The following is a 19,161-nucleotide window of genomic DNA, read 5'->3' as shown; positions in this document are numbered from 1 at the left end:
TTGAACTCAGCCAACTTCTTTGCTGTCTCAAGCTGCCCATTTGCTTGTCCAAGTAGCATCTGCTGCATCATAGCTCTTAAATCTGCTTCCTGGCTCTAGTTAGTCTGAAACCCTGGTGGGGGACACATTGGAGCCTGGAAACTTTGGTATTGCTGCTTGGGTACATAATTGTTATGTTGCTAGGGCTGTTGAGCTAGATAGACTTGTTCTTGTGGGTTTGCCACATTAGTACTTCTGTAAGACAGATTGTTGTTCTTGAACTTGTTGTAAGGCTTGAAACCACCTTGATTCTGAACATCACACAACTCAATCGATTCATTCTCCACAGCTTGAACTATTGTGTCTTCATCAGCACGAAAGTGAATGTTTGTCTGCTGACTAAGCAGAATCTTGTCTAACTTGTCATGCACAGTCTTCAAATCTTTCTTGTACTTCTCATCCTGGGCAGGTTCAACAAATCTGATAGTCCTATCATAGTCTTCATTGTAATTCCCATCTGATTGAGCCAAATTTTCTACCAGTTCCCATCCTTCATCCACATGTTTGTTGAGAAAGTTCCCATTTGATGCAGTGTTCAGCAACATTCTGATTTTGGTAGAACTCATTTGTACATTATGCTAAGTAGGGACTCATTACTAAACCGATGATGAGAACATTGGGTTTGGTAGCCTTTGAATCTTTCTCATGCTTCACAGAAAGTCTCATTATTCTTTCGTGCAAAACCAGATATCTCATTTCTCAGTCTAGCAGTCCTTGCATTAGAGAAGAACATGGTCAGGAAAGCCTTTTTGCAGCCATCCCAGGTTGTGATTGCTCCTGTTGGTAAAGTCTTCTCCCACAAGTGAGCTTTATCTCCAAATGAAAATGGGAAGAGTCTGAGCTTGAAACTGTCTTCACTTACTCCATTAATCTTGGTTAGGCCAGAGAGCCTATCAAACTCATCAAGATGGTCTAAGAGATCCTCCATAGGCAGACCATGGAACTTGTTTGACTGGATCATAGTAATCATCCCACTTTTTAACTCAAAATTATTATTTGCTTCTGCAGACCACTATTCCTGCCCTTTGTGTGTGGGTGTTTGGAGCATCACCTGTTCCAATCTGTCTTGGTCTCTGCATGGGTGGATCCATGAGCAGCTGGTGTTCTTATTCTTGAAGGATTCTCATTCTCTGTTGCCTCAAATCTCTTGGTAAACAGTTGATGTGCTCAATGTATCTTTCAAGGTTCTTAATTCATTTCGATCTGGTTTGCATGTACGGACTCGATCACCTACTCAAACTGGCAGACGGTCAAGCACTGGCTCGAGTGAACCTTTGTTGGTGACTCGATCTACCACTCGAACTGACACTTGGTCGAGCATTGGCTCGAGTTGAAGATCGAACTGACTAAAACTAGAAGACTGACTGAATCCGGCTTGGTTACTCGATCGATTACTCGAACGTGCAGATGGTCGAGTGCAGGGTCGAGTTGGTACCTGAGACTCAAAACAACTGAAACAAGATTTATATTGTGGTGTGTGTGATGATGTATGCAGTGGTGAGATATGAATGGAATGATGGATGGGTGTTTCAATTCCCCTTATGCTATTGCAGTACAAGAGGTATCAATCCTAAATGAGTGTTTGTGAACAATTAAGATATGCATATGAATCTAAGTTAAGACAAATGTAAAGATTGTTTGTCACTAACAATCCTAGGAAGAAAATGTAAAATGCAGAAAATAAACTACAAGAGCTAACAACTAGATGCAGATGAAACTGAATGATTGAAACAGTGATAAAGCAAGAACAGAAACAGAGACTACTACTAATGAACTAATGCAAGATAATTAGTGAACTGAAAACTAAATGTATGCAACTGGAATGAAACAGGAATGAAACAAGACAAACACAAATCATAGACACAGAGTTCTGGGGATGAACTCGAGCAGCACTCGACCGAGTGTAGGTCGAGTGGGTGGTCGAGCTAGACTAGATGCAGAAACAGAGCAATGCAATAAAAACAGAGTAATGCTAAATCCAATCAAACAACAAGCAAGCAACAGGATTAAGACTAAGATTTCAATAAACAAAGAAGGTCCTGAGGATGGATTCATGGGATGGACTAATCATTGTGGTTATCTAACTTGGTCAACAAATCTCAAGCAAACTTTGAGCTAACCTCTAGACATATTAATCTAAGACAAGTTTCTCCCACTCTCATGGTCAAGAAACTATCAAACCTATGCAATTCTAGACTTGTTCTCACACAGTAAAGAATCTACACAAGCAGGCATTAAGCAATACATCTCAAACCAAACAAGACCTCTAATCTCTTAGCAAGCCTAATGGTAAGCTCTAGATCTAGCCTTATCTATGCTTCCTAAACATTGGTGTGATGCTAAGAAGCTTGAAATCAGACTCTACCCTCTCAGATATAGAATCAGCATTAAGATCATCTACCCTAGAAGAGATCTACAACAATCAAGCTTGACCAAGTCACACAAACCACAAGATCAATCCATCCTAACCCATCCTCAAGATCCTAAGGAAACTACTCACAACAATACATGGTGATCAAAGTCAAAAACCCAGAAAATATTGAAACTTGCATTATTAGAAAGATTAAACAAAGATCTTCAATATTGATGAAAGAATGAAACTCAAATTCTCAATATCTTGAAAGTTATAGAACCAACAAAATATAAGAATCTAGTCTTCTTTTTTAAGGAAGTACAAGATCTTAAAAATAAAAATGCAAAAAGAATAAAACTAAAAAAGGTAAAAACTAGGTTTAGGGAATATCTAAAAAGTTGCACACTTTGGTGGCTGCAGGTACAAGGCCTTATATAGGTGAGGAGGTGGAAGCCCTAAAAATAGAAAAAGTCAAAGTAGTCAACGGCTCGGTCAACTCGACCAGTGCTCGGTCGAGTCCATGGTCGAGCTGGCTTCTCTCGTGCACACTCCACTCGGTCGAGTCCATCTACCCACTCGGTCGAGTGCTTGGTCGAGTTGGACTCTGGACCTTGGTTCTTCAGCCTTAACTCTCTTGCTTTCCCTTCAAGATTGCTTCACTTCTCCTCAGGATTGTTTCCATGCTCCTTAAGCTCCAAAATCACCTGTTTATGCATGAAAAGATGCAAATGCAATGCAACTAAACCCTAATGCATGATTAGTCCTAAAGCTACACAATAATGATGAAAATGGCTAGCAAAAGATGCAAAAGATGTGAATAAACTAAGGGAAAACATGGTAAAATATATGAACATCAACAACCAAGCAGATGAAGATTCAAATCAGTAATGATCAAGTGTAACAATAGAACTTAATCTTAAACTTGTGTAAATCCTAACTGTCATAAACAACTACTCAAATGGCAACAGCGCCAAATTGAAACATATCTTTTGGTGATTTTGGAATACTTATGAATGTATGAATGATGCAATCAGACAACACACACAAGCTAAAACCAAAGATATATGATCAGATGGAATGCAAGAGGTTTCAATTACTCTTATGCATTTGCAGTATAAGAGATGTCAATCCATAATGAGTATGATGCAAGCAGTCAAGATGTAAACACTTATCTAAGTTAAGCCAAATATGAAAATGGTTTTGGTGTAACAGTTTGACGACAGAATTGTAAATTGAAACTCATGTTTTTATTGGTGGATGAATGAAATGTTATGATCATGAACAATGGTGAAAGCAAGGTGTTTCAATTCCCCTTATGCAGTTGTAGTATAAGGGGTGTCAATCCAATCTGAGTGTTTGTGAACAATCAAGATGTGCATATGAGTCTAAGTCAAGCCAGATGTAAAGGTTGTTTGTCACTAACAATCCTATGATGAAATGTAAAGTGCAGAAAGTAAAACTACAAGAACTAGGAGCTAAATGCAAATGGAACAGAATGATTATGACAATTATGAAGCTAAAACAGAAATAGAAACTATGATAATGCAAGTATTGAACTAATGCAAGGTAAGTAATGAACATGATACTAAATGAATGCAACAGAAATGCAACTAGAGTGAAACAGGACCAACACAAATCATAAACACAAGTTCTGGGTTGGAACTCGAGCAAGCACTCGATCGAGTGTAGATCGAGTGCAGGGTCGAGCTGGACAAATACGCAAAACAGAGCAACACAAGAAAAACAGAGCAATACCAAAACGAATCAAACAACAGGATTTAAGCTAAGAAATCAATAAACAAGGAAGGTCTTGAGGAGGGATTCATGGGCTGGACTATGATTGAGGTCATCTAACTTGGTCAACAAATCTCAAACAACTTGAGCTAATCTCTAGATATATATTTCTAAGACATGTTCAATCCATTCTCATGGCAAGAAACAATCAAACTCATGCATCTCTAGACTTGTTCTCACAAAGTAAATAATTTACACAAGCAGGAATTAAGCAATATGTCAAAAATCAAACAAGACTTCTAATCTCTTAGCAAGCCTAATGATAGTCTCTAGATCTAGCCTTATCTATGCTCCTTGACATTGGTGTGATGCTAAGAGGCTTGAAATCAGATCCTACCCTCTCAGATATAGGATCAGCATTAAGAACATCTAGCCCAGAAGAGATCTACAACAATCAAGCTTGACCAAATCAAACAAACCTCAAACACAACCCAGCCTAACCCATCCCCAAGATCCTAAGAAACTACTCAGAAGAACACATGATGAACAACAAATTCATAAACCCAGAAAATGCTGAAACTTGCATCATTAGAAAGATAAATCAAAGATCTACAATATTGAAGAAAGAACCAAACTCAAATTCTCTATATTAAGAAAGTTATGAAACCAACAATATTGAAGAATTTAGTCTTTTTCTCCTTTAAAAGAAGTACAAGATCTAAGAAAATAAAAGTGCAAAAGGAATAATCCCAAAGAGGTAAAAACTAGGTTTTTGACTCTCTAAAAAGCTGGACCTTTGGTGGCTGCAGGTACAAGCTCTTATATAGAAAAAGTAGTGGAAGCCCTAAAAACGCTAAAAGACAAAATAGCCAGGCGGCTCGACCAACTCGACCTGGTGCTCGGTCGAGTGACCGGTCGAGTTGGCTCCTCTTGTGCTCCTCTCACTCGGTCAAGTCTCTCTCAGCACACGGTCGAGTGTCTGGTTGAGTGGGCAGTCGAGTTGGACTCCAGACCTTGGTTCTTCAGCCTTAGCTCTCTTGCTTTCTCCTCATGATTGCTTCACTTCTCCTCAACATTGCTTCCATGCTTCTTAAGCTCCAAAATCACCTGTTTATGCATGAAAAGATGCAAATGCAATGCAACTAAACTCTAATGCAAGAACAGTCCTAAAGCTATGCAATAATGGTCAAAATGGATAGCAAAAGATGCAAAAGATGTGAATATATTAAGGGAAAACAGGGTAAAATATATGAACATCATAAATGCAGAATGTAAAACTACTAAGATGACAGTTTAAATGCAAGATAATAACTGAAAATAAGATATGCAATGAAACAGGAATGAAACTGGTCGAGTGTGGTGGTCGAGTGAACTCCGGACCTTGATTCTCTTCTGCTCTAGCTCCTTTGTCTGCTTCTCTTGATGGCTTCACTCTCCATCAGCACTTATCCATGCTCTATTGGGTCATAAATCACCTGTTTATGCAAGACACAATGCAAATGCAATGGAAATCTACTCTAATGCATAAATAGCCCTAAAACTAGTCAATGATGACCTAACAAGTTAGTAAAACATGCAAAATGTGTAAATTAACCAAGGTAAGACAAGGTAAAATATGTGAACATCAACACCCCCAAACATAGTCTTTGCTTGCCCTCCAAGACATGAGTAGGAAAGTGAGGGTTGAAAGTGGGATCTCAGCTCCTAAAGCTTGAAATAGACCATCTAGAATCAATGTCCAAGTTACTAGTACTATGATGCAAGTTGAATGAGCTGTACTTAAAGATTTTAGACAAGCACATCACAACCTTTACTGATTTGAGCCTTAGATGTCCACATGCATTCAAATCAACCATTTCTTTTAACATTCATTAATCAAGAACAAGAGGTTTCTTATTTGATCTTTCTAGTGGAATAGGAGATTCTTACTTATTTGCTATGGTTTACTTTTCTTCTTATTCTTAAGCCATAAAAGCATTTTGCTATACTCTTCTTTTTCTTTCTTTCTTTTCTTTGACTGAAACCATCTTTAAACAATATCATACTTCCCATTCATTCACTAGACTTTGATTTTACTTAAACATATTCCCCTCCTAAAGACTCTAACCTTACACACTCAAGAATAAACATGGCTTGAAAGAAGGGTTGGTTAAGGGGTAGGGAAACTGATTTTAATGGCAATCAGCTACTTGGATCAACAAGAGTGGTAAAAGGAAAAAGATGATCCAAATATGTATATGGTATCCATGAGTTTAAAGCAATGCACAAGTTGATAAATGAAAGTCAATATTAGGTTCTTATAAATAGGAAATGGCATCAAATCACAACATAATTCAATTTAGACAAAATGCAATGCAGAAATTCAAGGCTTGGTTCATTCTTATGCTTCTAACTACTCAACTAGCATTAAAGTACTATTAACTTGGGCATTGATCCTACTCAAGGCTTGGTTAATCTTCCCTAGTTTTTCTCTCTTTTTCTTTTGTACAATTAAGGAGTAGTAACCGATTTTTTTAATCGAAATACAGGGAGCCCCTCCCTCAAAAAAAATTGATTTATTTATCTTATTATTAATCAAGAATTTTGTATATAGCTAGAACGACCCTCACAAATTGCGAATACTAATTTGTTAAGAATGAATCGAATTGAAGCTATAGCGTCATCATTTGCTGGAATCGAAATATCCGCGAGATCGGGATTACAATTTGTATCGATTAAAGAAATGGTTGGAATTCCCAAAGTGATACATTCTCTAAGAGCCGTATATTCTTCTTGCTGATCGAGGATGATTACAATATCAGGCAATCCCGTCATATATTTAATCCCGCCTAGATATGTTTCCAAGCGAGATAATTGTCTCTTCAACACAGCTGCATCCCTTTTCGGAAGACGGTTGAATCCCTCTGTCTTTTGTTCAGTTCTCAAGTCCCTAAACTTATGAAGTCTTTTTTCTGTAGTGGACCAATTTGTTAACATGCCGCCGAGCCACTTTTTATTAACATAATGACACCGAGCCCGTATTGCAGCCCGCGACACTAAATCAGCTGCTTTATTTTTTGTCCCAACAATTAAGAATTGTTTTCCCCTACTTGCTGCATCAAAAACTAAATCACAAGCTTCTGATAAAAAACGAGCAGTTCTAGTCAGATTTATAATATGAATACCTTTACGCTTTGCAGAAATATAAGGTGCCATTCTAGGATTCCATTTCCTCGTACCATGTCCAAAATGAACTCCTGCTCTCATCATCTCTTCCAAATCGATGTTCCAATATCTTTTTGTCATTTCTTTTCACACTTAAAAAGGGGGGCACCCCAAACTAAAATAAATTTTTGTTCCGATGGAACCTTCTCTTGTACCGGGGATGGCCATTTATGCATGAACCAAGCCATTATCTAAACCTCTGGTAAAAAGCCCCCCGTAACCCGGCAGATTAAAGTACATTACATAGTCCGTTTTAGGGATTGGTGACTTACCCATTCAGTGACTTTGGCACTGGATGGACGTTACCAAAATTGGTACTATCGGGTCGGGTGAATTCAATAATAGACGCCTGGCGGCATTCCAGCCTTCCTTCTCCTTTCAGGACCTATCCTAAAGAGAATACAGTACTTCTTGGTCGTGAATATCTGAATAGGGCGAACCACTCCGTGGATATCTTTACTTTGGAACAAAACAATTAGAATTAGGCTCGGTCAACTGGAATGTGTCTTATCCATTCTTATCCATATAGGGGATCTTCCAATTGAGAAGATCTATCGACCTGAGACGAAGAGAAAGGTCTATCTATTTTATTTAGTTATTCAGTTGATTCGTTATTGGAACAGATAGCAACAACAATTTCATCCGACATGCGTATTTTTGATTTTCCAATGGATTTCCATCTTTCATTAATGGAAATTTTTTTTATGTAGTGAGTAATAGCTCCGGTTGTTCGCTGTTCAAGAATTCTTGTTTAGGCAGTTCATACCATCCATACATAGTGTTTTGATCTAAGATTTCAATTCTTCCATGTTTCAGTAGTAGCATATTGTTCCATGGAGCTAAGTGGAAGAAACAGGTGTTTCTACAACTCTACCACCCAGTCAATTCCGTTCCACTTAATCCCTATTTCATGGCCACATATCTTTCCGGCTAAGTAATGGGAAACCTTTCTCCTGTTACATTACATGAATCCTGTTTTCATTTCATCCGAGAAAAGCCATCTTTTTTTCAACAATGTCTTTGTCATTCGATCCAATAGCGTTCCGTTAGATAGGAACAGATTTGATAAATACTGATAACTCTCGGATCGAGTATTAGAACGGAAAAATCCATTAGATTTAGATAATGAACTATTGGTTCTAAGCCATCTCTGGCGCTGAATCAACAATTCGAAGTGCTTTTCTTGCGTATTCTTGATAAACCAGCGTTTATATATAGATGTAGGAGGATCCGTTTGGGAAGTAAGAAGCCCCTTTGACATCTCTTCATCTGCAAAGAATTCTCGATGTGAAAACACAGAGACAAAGGGTTGATCTTTGAATAGGAAAAAGAGTGGATCTGCGGGGTCCCAAATGAATTGGCTTATTCTAAAAAAGCCTTGTTCTTTGGAAGACCTATCTCGTCTCTGGTACTGCATGGTTCCGCTCTGCAAGAACTCCGAATCATTCTCTTGAAGCTCATACTTTTCATCATAAATGATCCGCTTGCCCCGAAATGACCCGGCCAAATAGGGAAATCCCAATTCATTAGGCCTTTCGATACAATCAAATAGAAAGCCCCGAGGGCGCCATATTCTAGGAGCCCAAACTATGTGATTGAATAAATCCTCCTCTATCTGTTGCGGGTCGAGGACTCCTTCCCCTTCTTCAAACTCCGATTCGTATTTTTCATAGAGAAATCTCTGATCAACGATAGAACAAGATCCATCTTGCATCATATATAAGGGATCCCTTGGTTCGGAGCGAAAAAGCAATGTCACTCGATCATTATCAAACTGACTGCAATCTTTTTCTGTCCGTGAGGATCCCACCAAAGCGCCTTGCACTTCTAATAGGCCATGAACTAGATCCGAATCATTCTCAATGAATCCATAAGAAGTGATCCTATTTTTTTCATCGGGTACGGGTAGAGACCAAAGGTCTTGAGCGACCGATCCGGCAGAACAACTCAAAAGATAAAGAAGTATCGTGAATTTCTTCATGCTCGTTCCAAGCTCGAAGTACCATTTGTACAAATAAGAATCCCCTTCGTTACATGATTTCTTCTTCATATAGATAGATATAGGATCTATGGGGCAATTACTTATAAGTACATTTTGTGCAACAGCCCTTCCTATCTGATAGAAAAGGATCCCATGATCCTGAACCGATCTTACCTGGGATCGCAAATCCCAAGTTTGTCTATGAAGAGCAGATCTAATTGTATTAGTGTCTATAATTGATTTCTTCTGTGTAATACTAATTGATAGGGCCTCATTGGTAAGTGCTACAAGATCTCGTGCACTGGAACCCATGGTTATAGACTCGAATCCATTAGTATGGAACATTTTCTTTTCCAAGTGAAATCCCCTAGTATAGGAAAGAGTGAAAAAGTGCTTTCGTTGTTGTGGAATAAGAAGCCTTCGTATTTTAATGCATGTATTTAATTTATTCGGGGCTATTAGAGCGGGATCCACTTTTTGGGGAATATGAGTCGAAGCAATAACAAGAATATTTCTAGTGGAACATCTTTCACAATCCCTGGAGAGCGAGTTCACCAATAGACCGAGGGCTAAGTAACTCGACTCATTCACATCAAGATCATGAATGTTTGGAATCCATATTATGCAAGGAGACATTGCTTTTGCTAATTCGAATTGAAGGGTGATATAAAATCGGTCTATTTCCGACATCATATCCATAGTTAGCGCATTCATCATAGTTAGAAGCTCCCGCTCCGTATCAAGTTCACGATCAATATCGTTACTAGCATCAATATCGTCACTATCATCAATATCGATATCATCAATAAAAAAACCTTTCGGCTTGTTATCCAGGAACTTGTTCAGAAATACTGTAATGAAAGGAACATAGGAGTTTGTCGCTAGGTATTTGACCAAATAGGATCGTCCAGTTCCTATAGAACCTATCACTAAAATACTCCTAGAGGGGGATAGGGCTAAGCGGAGCGAAAAGGGTTTTCCATGAGACGGGAAATGAAAACTATTAGCCCCACACGAAGTTTGTGAATAAGTGATTGTCTGATAATGAGCAAGGAATATCCGTCTTTCTGCTAAACAGGATGTATTGAACTCATAATTCATTAGATACTTTTTATGAATGTCAACTAAGTATCGTAAGTAAATTGTTCCCGGTTGTTCAATCATTTGATAACCAGAGTCATTCTTTGATAAATGATCACTATGAGTCAGACTCAATAGAATTTGATCAATCCTTTTTTCTGCCCTTAAGGTGGAGAACTGAACCAAGAATTCTCTTTCTTTATCATCAATCGAATCACTGTTCGCGACCCAGGATTCTATTTTATCATCAATCCAATCACCGCTCACGTTTTTTCTTTTTCTTATCAATGAATAGATCTCTTTACTTGTATGACTTAGATGTCTCGTATTTCTCGAAAAAGTGATTCGATTGATGGGATTTGGTATGATACTTATGAGATCGATGATATCGATGAAATTTTTTTTCAAATCTTTCTTCTTAGAACGTATTGATTTGACCCCATAAGCGGGATCACCACCCCATAGCATGTTGCCACCAGAAACCCCTTTCTCGGTTTTAGCTTGTTTCGGGACAAAATGGGTAAAAGTGGTATCTAAACACTCCAAATTCAACCCGAACTCTTATAATTAGTAAATTGCATTGGATTGTTACATATTTTGACCCTAGAAAGAGTAACATAGCTGTTTACTGCTTCGAATCAATGTTTTCTCTCAGTTTTAGCCTGTTTTCTCGGTTTAAGTCTGTTTTGGGATAAAACGGGTTTAATATTGTCTAAACACTCCAAATTTATCCCAAACTCTTACAATTAATCAAATTCATTGGGTTTTCACACATTCTTGCCCTAGAAACAGCAACAATGTAGTTTACTGCTTAGAATCAATGTTTTCTTGGTTTTAGCTTGTTTCGGGACAAAATGGGTAAAAGTGGTGTCTAAACACTCGAAATTCAACCCGAACTCTTATAATTAGTCATATACATTGGATTATTACATATTTTGACCCTAGAAAGTGATGTTCATATATTTTACCCTGTTTTCCCTTAATATATTCACATCTTTTGCATCTTTTGCTATCCATTTTGACCATTATTTCATAGCTTTAGGACTGTTCTTGCATTAGAGTTTAGTTGCATTGCATTTGCATCTTTTCATGCATAACCAGGTGATTTTGGAGCTTAAGGAGCATGGAAGCAATGCTGAGGAGAAGTGAAACAATCATGAGGAGAAAGCAAGAGAGCTAAGGCTGAAGAATCAAGGTCCGGAGTCCAACTCGACTGCCCACTCGACCGTGTGCTGAGAGGGACTCGACCGAGTGGGAGGAGCACAAGAGGAGCCAACTCGACCGGTCACTCGACCGAGCACCAGGTCGAGTTGGTCGAGCCGCCTAGCTATTTTGTCTTTTAACCTTTTTAGGGCTTCCACTATTTCTCTATATAAAGGCTTGTACCTGCAACCACCAAAGGTCCAACTTCTTAGAGAGTCAAAAACCTAGTTTTTACCTTTTTGGGATTATTCCTTTTGCACTTTTATTTTCTTAGATCTTTTACTTCTTTTAAAGGAGAAAAAAACTAAATTCTTCAATATTGTTGGTTTCATAACTTTCTTAATATTGAGAATATGAGTTTGATTCTTTCTTCAATATTGTAGATCTTTGATTTATCTTTCTAATGATGCAAGTTTCAGCATTTTCTGGGTTTATGACTTTGTTGTTCATCATGTGTTCTTGTGAGTAGTTGCTTAGGATCTTGAGGATGGGTTAGGCTGGGTTGTGTGTGAGGTTTGTTTGATTTGGTCAAGCTTGATTGTTGTAGATCTCTTCTGGGCTAGATGTACTTAATGCTGATCCTATATCTGAGCGGGTAGGATCTGATTTCAAGCCTCTTAGCATCACACCAATGTCTAAGGAGCATAGATAAGGCTAGATCTAGAGACTATCATTAGGCTTGCTAAGAGATTAGAAGTCTTGTTTGATTTTTGACATGTTGCTTAATGCTTGCTTGTGTAGATTCTTTACTTTGTGAGAACAAGTCTAGAGATGCATGAGTTTGATTGTTTCTTGCCATGAGAGTGGATTAAACATGTCTTAGAAATATATGTCTAGAGATTAGCTCAAGTTGTTTGAGATTTGTTGACCAAGTTAGATGACCTCAATCTTAGTCCAGCCCATGAATCCTCCTCAAGACCTTCCTTGTTTATTGATTTCTTAGCTTAAATCCTGTTGTTTGATTCGTTTTGGTATTGCTCTGTTTTTCTTGTGTTGCTCTGTTTTGCGTATTTGTCCAGCTCGACCCTGCACTCGATCTACACTCGATCGAGGTGCTTGCTCGAGTTCCAACCCAGAACTTGTGTTTATGATTTGTGTTTGTCCTGTTTCACTCTAGTTGCATTTCTGTTGCATTCATTTAGTATCTTGTTCATTACTTACCTTGCATTAGTTCAATACTTGCATTATCATAGTTTTTATTTCTGTTTTAGCTTCATAAATGTCATAATCATTCTGTTCCATTTGCATTTAGCTCCTAGTTCTTGTAGTTTTACTTTCTGCACTTTACATTTCATCATAGGATTGTTAGTGACGAACAACCTTTACATTTGGCTTGACTTAGACTCATATGCACATCTTGATTGTTCACAAACACTCAGATTGGATTGACACCTCTTATACTACAACTGCATAAGGGGAATTGAAACACTTTGCTTTCACCATTGTTCATCATCATAACATTTCATTCATCCACCAATAAAAACATGAGTTTCAATTTGGCGTCGTTGCCCATTTGAGTTTGTTTTGTGACATTTAGGGTCATTATTAGTCTAAGATTAAGTTCAATTTCTACCTTGATCACTACTAATCTCGATTCTTCTTCTGCTTGTCTGTGTTGAGTTTCAGGTACCAACTCGACCATCAACTCGAGCTAGCACTCGACCGAGTGCTGATCGAGTACCTGATCGAGTCACAACCCGAATACATTTGTCTTCTCATCTCAGTCAGCCCGACCTTCAACTCGAGCCTGTGCTCGACCGAGTACCTGTTCGAGTCAGTAATGATGTACCACAACAGTATGTTCAATTACATACCCATGCAACATCAAACAGTATACCAGGCTGAATTGTATCCCTCTCCATGGTTCCAGACCTCATAAGCTCAAGAACCTGACTTAAGAGCTATGATGCAACAAATGTTGCTTGGACAAGCCACTAAGCAGATTGAGGAAGCAAGGCAGTTTGCTGAGCTGCACCAAACATTGAATTCTTATTCTACTGGACTGAATAACCAGTTGGAGAGTCTGAGCTCTACAATCACGAACATGGAGAGTTGCATGGCTTCTACTTCCTCTCCTACACCAAACCAACTTCAACACCCAAGGGAATGCACTGCTAAGGCCATTCATCTCAATGAGGACAATGAAGTTAAAACTGGAGAGTATTGGTCATTTCTTGAATCTCAAAGTGAAGATTGTGCAAAACAAGCTGAAGTTGACAAAGAACTCGACCCCCCACTCGAACACACACACGATTGAGTTTCCAGTCGAGTTGATGTCCCAGAAGCTGTTAAGCCTGCTAAGTACATTCCTCCTGCTTATAAACCACCTCTACCATTCTCAGGACGTTTCAAAGCACAAAAGCTGAAAGAACTCAGAGAAATTATTGAGAAAAGGGAAAAGTTGGCTTTGCAACAAGAGAAGGAGTTAGCTTTACAACAAGGGGAAGTCATTGAGAAGGAAGAAGTCATGGCTTGAAGGAAGAGGTTGTGATTGAAAAGAAGGAAGTGAGGGCCATTCAACAGGAGGTTGTCATTGAAGAGAAGGAAGAGGAGAGAGGACCAGCTTTGGAACAATATGCCCCATATCCTCTCTTCAAAGGCATGTTACTTGACATATCCAAGCAGAAAGCTCAGAATCAAAACAGGAGAGATCAAGAAGAGATTGGGACAGCTATTGTACCAACAAAACTTGAAGATCCAGGTCCATTCAATCTACCTTGCTCCATCAGCTACCTTCACTTCAACAAATGCTTGTGTGATCTTGGAGCACCTGTTAGTGTCATGCCCTACTCTATAGCAGAAAAGCTTGGACACACTGAATTCAAGCCAAGCAATCTCTACATAAGTCTAGCTGATGGTTCACACAAAGATGTAGTTGGTAAATTGGAGAGTCTCCTAGTCAAGATAGGCAAGGCAAGAATTCCCACTGATTTCATCATAATAAAGATGGATAAGGAGGTAGAGGATCCAATCTTGCTTGGGAGACCATTCATTGCCACAGCAGGAGCAATCATTAATGTTAAGGAGGGGCTGATAAGGTTGAACATATCTGAAGGTTTGACCACGAACTTTGATATTACAAATCCATCTAACCTACCAACCATTGGAGGTCAACCATTTAAGATTGAAGATAGGGCTGATTTTGGGGTTTTGAGAGAAGAAGAGACTTCAACAGCTAAGGTCACATCTCATGAGGAATCAGTTCAACATCTTAAGGGTTCAGTTCAAGAGCTAACTGATCTGGTGAAGGATCTTCAAGTTCAGCTCAACAAGAGGTCTTTGTAGAAGGCAAGACCAAGACTCAAGTTTAAGAAGAAGCAAAGCTCAAATGTTAAGGAGGTAGTGATCAAGAAACAGCACCAAGGTTATCAAATAGAACCAGGGGGGATTTCATCACCTCCTTGGAATCCAAACCAAGAACAGAATCTTGTCTACCCAAACACTTTGGGTGCCTTTGGGTAGACAAGATTCTGTTCTTGTATGTGTCTAAGTGATCTTACCTTTAGCCTTCTTCTAAAGTGGTATCTAAATGGTTTTATTTCTACCCTTTAACTTCATCTTTTCTCTTTTGCCCTTTTTCTCTTTGTTTTTCTGTCCTAGGAGGGGTTTCTTACTTGATTTCTCTTAGTGGAATGGGGTTTCTTTCTTATTTGCTAAGGTTCTTACTCTTACTTATTTCCCAAGTCATAAAGCTTTTCACTAGACTCTTCTTTTCTTTCTTTCTTTTCTTTGACCAGAACCTTACTTAGAACTTTTAATGCTCCCATTATTTCACTTGGTTAAGGGTATGGGAAAACTGATTCAATGATGAAATCAACTACTTGGATCAACAAGAGTGGTGAAAATGGGAAAAGATTATCCAAATATGTATAGAGTATCCATGAGTTTTAAGCAATGCACAAACTGATAATTAAAAGTCAATATTAGGTTCTTATAAATAGGAAATGGTTTTATATCACAACATGCTTCAGTTTAGACAGAATGCAATATAGGAATTCTAGACTTGGTTTAATCTTATGTTTCTAACTACTCAACTAGCATCAAAGTACTATTAACTTGGGCATTGATCCTAGTTTAGTGAATTCAAGCAAGTTATTAAGGCTAAACTCATCATAGATCGCTAATGCAAATATGAAGCAGTCCTATATGAAACATGCTAAACAAGATACTAATATGCAATGCAAACTACATGAACACTCTGTTTTTGAAAGATTTTTTTGTGAAAAATTTTCATATTTTTTTGGTTTTTCTATGCCTTAGATGAAATGCAAATTCTAATATGATAATGCTAAAAATTTGAACTAAGAAAATAGAAAACAATGTCAAATGTCATCTCAAACCCTCCCCCAAACTTAAATTACACAGTCCCTTGTGTAAGAGAAATTTGAAAGAGGATTCAAGACACAGTCTCAATGCAATAGTGTTTACAATGAGATGGTGATTGTGGTACCTTATGGATTGTTGAAGAAGTTTTCTACAACATCAATCTTGCTTTCATAGGTGCATTTGGGGTCTTGACTCTGACATCGAAGTGGAGAAACAGGGTACTCGACTATGGCCATCGGTTGCGACTCAATCTAGTGCTCGGTCGAGTGTTGCGTCGAGCTGGCTGGTCGAGTGGCCTGTTGTGGAAAGGGTGGGTAAGCTGGACCATAGGGACAAAATGGATAACCTGTTGGAGCTAGAAAGCCATAAGGATGTCTAGGCAGGTGCTCGGTCGAGTACATCGGAGGCGCTCGCTCGAGTGGGTGCTCGAGTGCACTGGTCGAGTGCCTCGGAAACTGAAGTTTTGTGCGGCCTGAACCTCTCTCCCTCTGAATTGGCTCATGCAGTGAAGCTCTGGCTGGTATCACCGGGTTTTCAGCTCTGGACAATGCTCTAGTTGAGCTGCTCCTCCTCAAAGTTCTTGATGGTGTTGGTGATGAATCTCCACTCTTTAGCTCATCAATTTCCTTCTTTAAACCCTTTATTGACTTAGCCATCTTACCCATCATCTTCTTCAGTTTATCCACAGTCTTCCCATGCCACTTGTTCCACTTTTGTAAAAGTGTTACCCTTTTGCTTGTCTCTCTAACCCATCTGCTATCTCTTGGGCTTGGTTCATACTCTTCAAAATAAAATTTTTCTTCCCCATCAGCCATCTCCACATCTCTAGCTTGATCCTCTCTTACTTGGGCTGTACCATCAAACAAGAATTCAGCAGCTGGCCAAAAGTCAATGTTCATCCCTTCTCTTATGGTGGTGAGTGCTTGATTAGGTAGAACAAGTTGAGTCTTCCTCACTGTTGGATGCTCAAAGTTGAAGAGGTGCTTCCCATGGTTCAACTCCTTTGCTAGAGTGAGATATTGGGTGTCTATCCATCTTGGTTTGGCTTTCTCTCCTTGAAGTGGTACATTTGCAGCTACAAGGATTGGAGTGATGATGCCTCCAATGGTTAGAACTCTAGTTGAGTTCCTCTTGTGCAGCTTGCTAACCCAGCTTCTATAATAGATGAATTGGTCAATGAGGACCATAGCCAAATCTGTATCCACACTGCTCCCAAGGATTACAGTCTCATCTCTTGCTTGTGTGATAATTCCATAGAGTGCTACATCAATCATCTTAAGCTCTCCCTCATTCAAGTTTCCAGTTTCCTTCCTAGCAAAGAATGTATTTGGTGACAGCTTGTCTTGTGGGAAGGTTGTTAAAGGGTGGGGACCAGGGTTCGAGTTACGCCTGGCGCACCAATAACCTACTGGTGGATTTGGTTGAATAGTTCTTGTCCACAGTGAGGGGTTAGGATCGATGCCCTGCAGGGCCAGCTTGGAGTCTGTTTGGGCGGCTAGCGGAGGGCTAGCAGGGTCCACGGACGGTCCATTGGGGCACTTAGTGGGGGGCTAATGGGGTCCACGGGACAGGTTGTTACACTTGTGTTGGTTGTTGTATGGTTCCTAAACCTTTGGGTGGAGTTTTGGACGATTTGGAGATGGTTACAAATGGAGATTCGACTTTCGGTTTCGTGAAGATCGTGTCTGTGGAGTCGGTGTCGATCGACACCAGATAGGTGTTGGTTGACACCATGGAGGAGTGCCGATCGACACTGAGAGGCAGTGTCGGTCGACACCAGCAGTCAGTGTCAGTCGACACCAGTAGTCAGTGTCGGTCGACACCAGCAGTCGGTATCGGTCGACACCAAATTCGTGTCGGTTGACACCCACTTGTCTGATGCTTGGTCTTTGGTTTGTTGTGTCTTTTTTTGCTTGCTTAACATTGGAATCTCAGTTTCTTGTGTTTAGCCCAGTAGATGGGAGGATTTCCTCACTGAGTGTTTATGACAATACTCATGCATCTCAATTTGTGATTGTGGTGCAGGTAAAGGTAAAAAGTGAACGTGGAATCAAGGAGATGAGGAGGAAGATGTTCTAGAGGCTTGATTGATTATGGACTAGCTATTGTTAGGTTCCTAGAGTTGAGTTGATAGAACATTGTAGGATGTTTTAATTTGTTATTGACTTGATTGGTTGTTGGATTATTTCATTGTTAGATTGTTTATTGGTTTAATGGTATTGTTTGATTATCTGCTATTGTTGACTGATGTAGGTTGTTAGTGGGTATGGAACCACTAGAGATTATAATATATATATATAAGGGAAGGCTTATTCCATTTTGGTATCACTGAAGCTTTTGCTGTTGGTGTTTAGGATTTCATGTTAGAGTTGATTATATGAGGTAGTCAATTGTGTGTGGCATGGGGTCCTAGAACATCCTCTTCGAGCATGCTTTGTGATTCCACGGTGAGTTGTGTTCTTCGTGTAGTTAGAGTCATTTTGTTTTGTGTTTTGCTTAGCTTTCTCTTCTTGGTGGTACAGATGGTTAGAGGTGGGGGTGCTACTGTTCACAGACGTGGTCGTGGTTGTGGGCGTGGTCATGGGCCGAGGCAGTTAGTGTGACATAGGGCATGGCCAGTGAAGAGGTGGCAGAGTCACAGGTTCATCCTAGAGTGTCTACAGACTAGGCTGGTGATGGTATCGATAGAGTGGGTGTTCTCGGTGTCGGTGCCGATATTGATCCAGGGGTGGGGGTTGCAGCGGAGGTTGCTCGAGGTGGTGGCTTAGCTTCTAGTAGTGGCGCCGTTAGCGGCTGGTGTGCAAGCTCCTGTGTTGCCGTCAGCGGTTGGTGGGCAGGTTCAAGTGGTGCCGCCAGGGTTTGGTGGGCAGGGTCCCGCGGTGTAGCCTTTAGCTAGATGCTGGTGAAATTACAGCAGGTGGGTGCGGGATCTTTCCCAGGAGGCATGGATCCGAGTGTGGCAAATGAGTGGAGAGAGAGGATGGAGGATATTTTCCAGTCGCTCTGGTGTCCCGACCTGTATCGGGTTGACTTGGCAGTGCACTATCTGTCAGGAGATGCACGTGTGTGGTGGAGGTCAGTGACAGCCCGAAAAGTGCAGCGGGAGATGACTTGGATGGACGTTTTGGGGGAGTTCAACTCCAAGTCTTTTCCGCGGGAGGCGCTTGATCGCATGTAGGCGCGGTTCTTGGGGTTGACCCAAGGGAACCGTACAGTGCGAGAGCTGAACTCTGAGTCCAGT

At 39.9% G+C, this 19,161-nt stretch overlaps 1 non-coding gene across 1 annotated transcript; it reads left to right on the top strand.

Moving 5' to 3' along the window:
• The first annotated feature begins 638 nt into the window (after window positions 1-638).
• Window positions 639-745, top strand: LOC147925428 (small nucleolar RNA R71). Its single transcript, XR_015585604.1, has one exon. It is a non-coding gene; the product is annotated as a small nucleolar RNA R71 (small nucleolar RNA).
• The last annotated feature ends 18,416 nt before the right edge of the window (window positions 746-19,161 follow it).

This window comes from Camelina sativa, chromosome 16 (assembly GCF_030686135.1).
Source record: "Camelina sativa cultivar CO46 ecotype springtype chromosome 16, ASM3068613v1".
NCBI lineage: Eukaryota > Viridiplantae > Streptophyta > Magnoliopsida > Brassicales > Brassicaceae > Camelina > Camelina sativa.
This window is presented reverse-complemented; position numbering and strand designations above follow the sequence as displayed.